The sequence below is a fragment of the Phyllostomus discolor genome, chromosome 2 (genome assembly GCF_004126475.2).
Source record: "Phyllostomus discolor isolate MPI-MPIP mPhyDis1 chromosome 2, mPhyDis1.pri.v3, whole genome shotgun sequence".
Classification (NCBI taxonomy): domain Eukaryota; kingdom Metazoa; phylum Chordata; class Mammalia; order Chiroptera; family Phyllostomidae; genus Phyllostomus; species Phyllostomus discolor.
Genome location: NC_040904.2, coordinates 79,905,371 through 79,913,757, shown reverse-complemented (window position 1 = coordinate 79,913,757; position 8,387 = coordinate 79,905,371). Strand labels below are relative to the sequence as shown.

Sequence of the window (8,387 nt, the reverse complement as noted above, 5' to 3'; positions counted from 1 at the left end):
TTTTGGTTTCCTGTCTGTGCTTTTAAATTCCAAGTTAATAACATCCTCCAGCAAACAGATCTCACAGGATCTTGCATATTCTATGTCCCAGGCCTGATTACCCTGGGGGTCCACTGTTTCTGGTCTGGGCTGTTTCATCCCTGCATCCAAGAACAAAGACTCAGGCATTGGCAAAATTGGTGATTGATGTCGATCACCCCGTTATTTCCACAGCCCCATGAGTCTTGCCCCTGCCATTCCTTCGTGAACGCATCTGTCTTAAGTTAATTCTCTATCCAAAAGAATTATTACCCATCATTGACTTCTGTTCAAGCCAGGGAAATAAATTTTGTCTCATTCATGGCTCCTGGTCCAGAGGTCTTTCACTCAGCCTAAGTCACTGGGGGGTTACAGCTTCATGAGACCAGGTAGGGCGGCCTGCAACACCTTTGGATGGGTCTCTGTTTCCTCATGTGGCACAAGTTCTCAGATCCAATCATTCAGGTGTAAGGCACTGAGAACCTAAAATAGGAGGAAAATTCCTTCCCCATCAGTCACATTTCAAGCCATAATAAATTAAACAGATCAAAGCACTGTTGCCTCAGAAGGGCTCTCCAGGCTCTGCCTACCTTACTTCATCTTTTCTGTTCTCTGCTATGAACCTTTCATGTAACAGTTCTTGTTCTCCACCAGTGGGTTTGGACTGAAGAATTCAGATGTTTCTTTGCATCCCAAGTCAGCCTAGCCTTTACTAAGAATATAAATTGCTCTCTTCCTCAAATCCTTGGTTTGGCTTCAACCCATTCCATCCAGGTCCTACCACTTGAGAGCTGACCTGGGCAACAGGGTCAGGTCTCCCACAAATGCAGGAGGACTACCTGGAAAAAAACTCCCAAAGTCCCAGGACCCGTGGTGGCAGCGGCAGCAGCCACCACAACCTGAGAACCATGCAGATTTGCCCTTTCACCATCACTAACCCTCAGGACAAGTTTTCCCCAATATCTGCTCCTCCTACTGAAGCAACTCATTTACAAATGAGGCAAAGCAGCAGTCGCAGGGAGATGCCTAGGCCCTGGTGTCTTAACACTCTTCTCAAAGTTGCCTGATGGTGCTGGTGAGTCTGGACACTACCATCATCACCTAAAACTCTGAGTTTAACAGTGGCGCCAGGGAACCAAAGCTTGTATCTCAGTCACAGATAGAGTCCCTAAGTTATCTGAGCAGAAGTGCCTTTGACATTATTTGAATCACAGATTTATTTGAATCTAGTTTCTGCTGGTAGTTACAGAGTCCTTTCTTCAAAAGCATACAGCAAGGCAAGCACAGGAAATAATATGCTTTTTAAAGATGTATGCCCTGGACAAGAGACTTCTGCTGGGTGGAATACAACCAGAAACATAATCAATAATTACTAAATATCCTTGCTTTAAATAGTGCCAAATGCAATTTCCAAAACCTTGGAAGTCACGGCAGTTTAAGCATGAATAGCACATTTGAAAGAAAAATTGAGTAAATTGTCACAACTTCAAACTAAAAACAACAGAAGACAACGTAAGTCTGGTTGTATAGGCTTTTCAGAAACTCACAGTAGATAATTCACTCATGGTAAGATAATGATTTGGTTTAAACTACAGAATATGTTTCCAAGAACTGCTATGTTATGATCACATCTGTCCTTTATGATCTTTACATTTCAGACACTGAAGAAAGCAAAACAGAATTTTCACTTCATTTATATGCATCAGAGGAGTACAAGAAAACATCTCCATGAAACTTGCTGGGGCAGACAATCTGCTTCATTGCAGCAACGTGTTTGATGTGGGCTCTGGACAAAAAGCAAACCCCCCAAATTGGAGATGACAACTGATGCCTTTGCCAAAGCATGTTAGCAGCTGGTGACTGTGACTCACTCAGTTCTGAGTGACTGTCTCCTAGGGTGGTTTCCTGTGTGTGTGTGCACCACCAGAGTTCTCTGAGTGGGTGGTCTATGAAACATTTGGAATTTATGGCTGACTTTGCCCACCTTCAGTTAGGGAAACACTCCAAATGCAATTGCTTGCAGTTTGATTGTGGAGTGGTACCTGGTTTGTTCACCCCGGAATCAAACCAAATGCTAAGAATGCTAAGAGATCCTGGTCACTTTTAGCATGATACCCTTTTGAGTAAGGGGAAGAATTGCCAATACATGCAACATATCCTTCAGAACCAGGGAGAAAAAGAAATTGTTCTTTGCCACTTCTTTGGAAAAGAAGAAAAAGGACAAAAATAGATTCTATTCTTATTACAAGTCCATAGTAGCTTGTTTTCTGCTAAGAGTTTCATTATTCTGTCCAGAGTCTAATGTATGTCAAATCACTTTGCACACCATTTCTCAAACTTTCAATGTCAGTAAGAATTCCAAAGTAAAAACAATTGATTCATCAATCCTCACAGTAACCCTATGCAGTAGGGACTGTAAGCCTTTTCAATGAACCAAATAAAGTTATTTGATCAACATCACATAATTGCTACTAACAGAATCAAGCCTCACCAGAACCTGAGCCCATGCTCATTGCATTCCACAACAGGTTACCACAGAAAATGCCTCAGCACACCTCCTAAGTAGTTACCCAGGAGGAATGAAAACATAGGTTCACACAACAGCTTGCACACAAATGTTCTTAGCAGCATTACTCAGAATAGCCAGAAAACTGGGAAAAGAAACAACAAATGCCCATCAGTTGATGAACAGATAAAGAAAATGGGTTATAGTCATACAATTGAATGTTATTTGGCAATAAAAACAAATGAACTATTGATACTTGTACAACAAACATGGGTGAGACTCAGAAAACATTACGGTGAATGAAAGAAAAAAAGCAATTGAATATTGAAAAATAAATCTTTCCCCATTATGAAAATTATAATTCAAATGCCATGCTAAGCCATCATCTTTACTTTTCTTCTTTTAATTATATTTTATTGCTTATGCTATTAGAGTTGTCCTGATTTTTCCCTCTTTGTCACCCTCCACCCAGCACCTCTCACTCTCTCAGGCAATCCCCCATCATTGTTCATGTCTATAGGTCATGTGTGTAAATTTGGCTACTCCATTTCCTACACTGTAATTTACAACCCCATGGCTATTCTGTAACTACCTATTTGTACTTTCTAATGCCCTCAATGCTTCACCCTTTCCCCTACAACTCCCCTCCCATTTGGCACCCTTCCAGTAATTTCTTTTCTCTTGCTTTTAAGAGTCTCTCTTTATCTTTAACATTTGGCATTTCAATAATGATGTGTCTTGGAGTGGGCTTCTTTGCATCCATTGTAATTAGTATTCTCTGGCCTTCCTGGACTCACATGTCTATTTCCTTCACCAAATTAGGGAAGTTTTCTTTCACCGTTTTTTCAGAGAGATTTCTAATTTTTGCTCTTTCTCTTCTCCTTCTGGTACCCATATGGGGCAAGTGTTGGACCTCCTAAAGTTGTCCCAGAAGCTGTTTATACTAACCACATTTTTTAAATTCTTTTTTCTTTTTGTTGTTGTGATTGGTTGTTTTTTGGTTCCTCATGTTCCAAATCATTTATTTGATAATAGCTTCACCCACTCTGCTGTTGTTCCCCTGCAAATTGCTCTTTATTTCAGCTAGTGTATCTTTTGTTTCTGAATGGATATTTTTATGCTGCTGAGGTCCTCACTAAGTTCCTTGAGCATTGTTATAACCAGTGTTTTGAACTCTGTATCTGATAGATTGCTTATCTCCATTTCATTTAGTTCTTTCTCTTAACTTTTGGTCTGTGCTTTTATTTAGGCCGTGTTTCTTTTGTCTTCTCATTTTGGCAGCCTCCCTGTGTTTGTTTCTATGTATTAGATAGAGCTGCTTTGACCCCATGTCTTGGTACTTTGGCCTAAAGTAGTAGGTGTCCTGTAGGGTACAGTGGCATAGCCTCCCCTGTCACCCAACCTGGGTACTCAAGGTGTGTCCTTTGTGTGGGATGAGCACAGCCTCCTCTTGTAGTTGAGCCTTGGTTGTTGTTGGCAGATCAATGGTAGGGATGTACCCAGGCCAGTCAGCTGCAAGGACTGGCTGTGACCACTGACCACAAACCTCATCTTTCCATGGAGGATCAGCTGTGCAGGGACAGGGTGGTGGTGCTCCAATGTAGTCTGTAGCTGCCCACTGGGTGCTCTGGTCCTGGGGTTTCCCAGGTGGTACAGGCCAAGGTCAGCCCTCACCTGTGTTTTGCCTGGGGCCACCCTGCCTTAGATATTGAGCAATCTGAGATGGGTGCTACTCATGCTGGGTTTGGAGATTCCCACGTGAAATGAAGCTGACACTAATCTGGCTGCCACAATCAAGGCTCACTGAAGCCAGCTGTTTCTTGTTTGATAGGATTTAGGAGCCAAGACCAGCAGTTCTTATGGAAAAGTAGCTTGGGTGGGCCTGTAAGTTGGGTGGGGTGGAGCCTCTGTGGATCTCCAAGGTGGGTCACACAGTGTTAGCCAGGTTGATGGAGTCGCAGATATGGTGCCAGCCTACCAGCTCTATTGGGGGAGGGTTCAGCAAAGGGACAATGACCTCTGCTCGCCCTGATGCCAGATATTTTAGTCTCTCCTTGTATATTGCTGGTGCCCTTCTGGTGCCACCACAGTGCTGGAGCTCAAAGGAGTGAGTCTGAGTAGGTGAGTCTGTGTGTGGGTTCCCCAAGAGGAACTACTTAGAGGTCCAGCAGCTTCCTCCACTGACTCAATCTCTGTTGGTTTTTGCAGCCAGAAGCTGTAGGAACTTACCTTCCTGGCACTATGATCCTGGGATGGAGGCGTGGTGTGAGTCTGGGACTGCTCGCTTCCGAGATATCCCTCCTAAATTTTTATCCACATGGTTGTGGAGCTAGCCCATTCCATACCCACACCCCTCATACCAGTCTGAGTGGATGTGGTTTCTTCAATTCTGTAGTTGTCAGACTTCCATTCAACTCAGTTTCTGACATTTCTGAGCGATGGTTGTTCTATATTTTAGTTTTAATTTTGACATGGTTGTGAGAAGAAGGGAGCCATGTCTGCCTACATCACCATCTTGACTGGAAGCCCTCATCTTTTCAATTTGGAAAATATAAACACCCTTGGAAGAATAATAATAAAAACCTTGACTTTTTTTACATTTTATATGAATGAAGGATATATGAGAATTTATCTTAACTGGGAAGAAGATAGAATTAAGACATTAACTTTTACCAAGAAACAAAAGAGGAATAAATAAAACAACTCACTTAAAACCAAACTTCAACATCAATTTTATATGTACCTCTGTTAAAGGGGCAAGGATGTGTAGTCCCAATGTGGTTGGTGGTAGGCTTCACCTGTATTTGGGTATTTCTGATGTTTTTGACTTCATGTTTGAAATAATGGAGGTATTCAACATTTATTGAGTTTCCACAAGCATCTACTATGTGCCAGACACTGTTTTCCATAGTGGGGATATAGCAACAAACAAAACAGACAAAGTCTCTGATTTCATGAAGGTTTTAGTGTACTATAATTTTAATGTAATTAAAATAAAATATGGTATATACACTGATATCCAGATTTATAAAGCAGTCATCCCATATGTATTTACAACTCAGTACAAACACATAATTTCCTGTTGTGATTCTATTTTGGTCACCATCCCTCCTTTCTTAGGGATTGAACTGAGATAACAAAGGTTGCATCTTAAGGCACAAGGTCAGATTTGAGCCACCTCCTAACCTGTTTTGAATTCTTCCATTCAGTCTTACTCTGTATTGAACTGTGTTGTCATTGCCCAGGTCCCATTCCCTTGCTCTGGAGAGCCATCCTCCACCTGGAGGAGCTGCCCCTGCAACAGGCCGATGGCCGGGACCCAACAGCTGCCTCTGATCTGCTCAGTGTCCTCAGAGCCTTTCTCTCTTCCCTTTTCATTGCATGGCTTCTTTGATTTGCATGTTCTTAAATGGGCTTAGCAAACACATTCTTGAGTTCACAATCTGATTGCCCAGTGGAAAACAACTCCTGCCCATTCTGTGAGACTATTAATTCTTCAGGCCCCCTCCTTATTATTTAGAGGGAGCAATAAACTAGTTTCTGGAACATTGCAAAATGGTTCTGCTAGCTCAAATAATTCTTCCTCGATCCATCTCCTAAAAATCTTTTTAAAGGTAAAAGTGCCACCCTTGGAGAGTCTGTTTTAAAAGGCCTCAGGTAAGACCCAGAGAGCTATTTGTTTTAACCTCATGTGTCATTCAGATGTGTGTCCTGGTTTGAAAGCATTGCCCAGAAAGCTAATGAATTAAAACACGCTTACTGCAGTCACCCCTGCACATGCACCATTCCCAACCTTCCTCTAGATATAACACCTTCTAGCAGCATATTCAGCCTAAATATCTGATTTTGCACTTATGGTGCATCATTCATGAGCTCACCATCCCTATTCCTTTTATTTTCCTCAGTGATCTTAGCCCATGCACTGCCACCGTTTGGTTCTTTCTATACTTTACTTATCACCTACCAATATTAAACTCGTGTCAAAATTAAGGATGAGATCATTGCTAGCCTAGGCTTGCCTTCTATGGTTTTTTAAAATAAGCAATGAGGCAAACAATAACCTAGAAATCAAAATTTCATCCTGCTGCCTTATGTCCTCCATTCAAAACAATTATGCAGAATACTTTGAGTGTGCACCAGACTGGGTCTGCCTGGGGTGTGGGCACCTATGGTCATCTTGGCTTTCTGGGAAAAGGTGATATGAGAGGAAAAATTTGCAGGAGAGAGCAACCCAACTGTGGAGGGCTAAATAGCCCCTATACGCTGTCACCAGTCTCAGAACAAAACCAGCAGACCAGACAGTGACAGTAGCAAGGGCAGGAGAAAAGGAAGAAGGCAGGACAGCTACCAGCTTTTGTGGTGAATTATGGCACTGAGTTTACAAAATTGGAACATGATGCCAACACAGACCACAGTTTATTATCCTTTTATGTACTGCAATCAATGACTCAGAAAAAGTGGGCAATCAAGTGTAAAAGAGAATGAGGGAAGTGGCCATGTTCTAGCCTTCTTTACTGGAATGAAGTAATAGAAAAGGCCACAGGTACCAGGAAGTGGCCAGTGCACATGGTACTTTAAAGGCTGAACTGGTAGAAAAGCTTATGAAGCAAGTGTTCTCTAAATACTTAAAGGTCATTGTTTTCTTTTGATTAAACCTCCACTAAATAATCAAGAAAACTGAATATGCTGCTGAAACACTATTTGAGTCCTTCAATACTCCAGGCTTATACATAGCTACGCAGGCTGTTTTTGCATTAACATCCTGGGCATCAAAACAAGTAGGAAAACTGCTAGTCACTAGTATGGCACCAGACAGTGAAGACAGTGTCACTCTAGTCCCTCCTGTGGCTGAGGAACCTGTGACTGGCAGCAGTGGTAAGCATATGCCAACCACAGAGGAGGCTGTAATGTATTTATTTCATTGTGACTGCTGAGGCTGAGAAGTAGGAATTCCTCTAAAAACAATCCCTAGAAACAGTTATGAAAGTAAAGAAGTGCTATAGTTATGTCTGCCCTGATTTAGTGAAAGAATTTAACGAGTATTACACACATGGGCCAAGTGGATTAAACAGTGTGCTGATTCAAGGCAATTTCAAAGAAAGAATTTTCCACTGACGTTGGTTATGACAGATCCTGAAGTCTTTCTTCAAGAATTTGCTAATCCAGACTTCACACGGCCTACCTAACAAGTAGTAGATAAAGTAATTCAAAATTAGTCTTATTGATGTCATTCTCTCTACAATATTGACCTCACTGAACTGAGTGTGTGGGGGCTTCTATATTCTGAAGGAAAAACGTGACCAAGTAAAAAATAAATTTCAAACATAGCCTCATACACAACAATGTGAATGTATTTACTATCACTGAACTGTATACTTTAAAATGGTTAAAATTGTAAGTTTTTTGCTATGTATATGTTACTATAATAAAAGAAATAAATTTAAAATTTTTCAAAAGTTCCCTCATAAACTTGTCATTACTCATTCACAGGACAAGGGATTCCAGTAATTATTAATTGCTACCATCTCCCCCCTAAAAAATTGATTTTTGTTACAAGTGTTGTTAGAATGAAGAAGCTAGTATACTGGATTTTCTACTGACTTGCATTCTTTTTCTTGCTCAAAAAAATTTTTTTTAAGTAAAGACAAGACGGTGGGCCCAGTTTTAAAAGAAATTAAAAAGCAATGCTCACAACATTCAGGTTTCAGTCTCTGCTCATTAAGATATCTTCCTGGTTCACATGTTCAAACAGGTGCCATTGACCCAAGGTGTGAGAGGCAAACCCAGGGCTGTGCCTTGCGTGCCAACTATTGTCTGCTCCTAAAGGAGATGTTTTGATCTAAGAATCTCTCCTATGGTAGAA

At 41.3% G+C, this 8,387-nt stretch overlaps 1 pseudogene; it reads left to right on the top strand.

Annotated features, from left to right (window-relative positions):
* Nucleotides 1-842: 842 nt before the first annotated feature.
* LOC114488435 lies at nt 843-7,740 on the top strand (annotated as a pseudogene).
* Nucleotides 7,741-8,387: the final 647 nt, after the last annotated feature.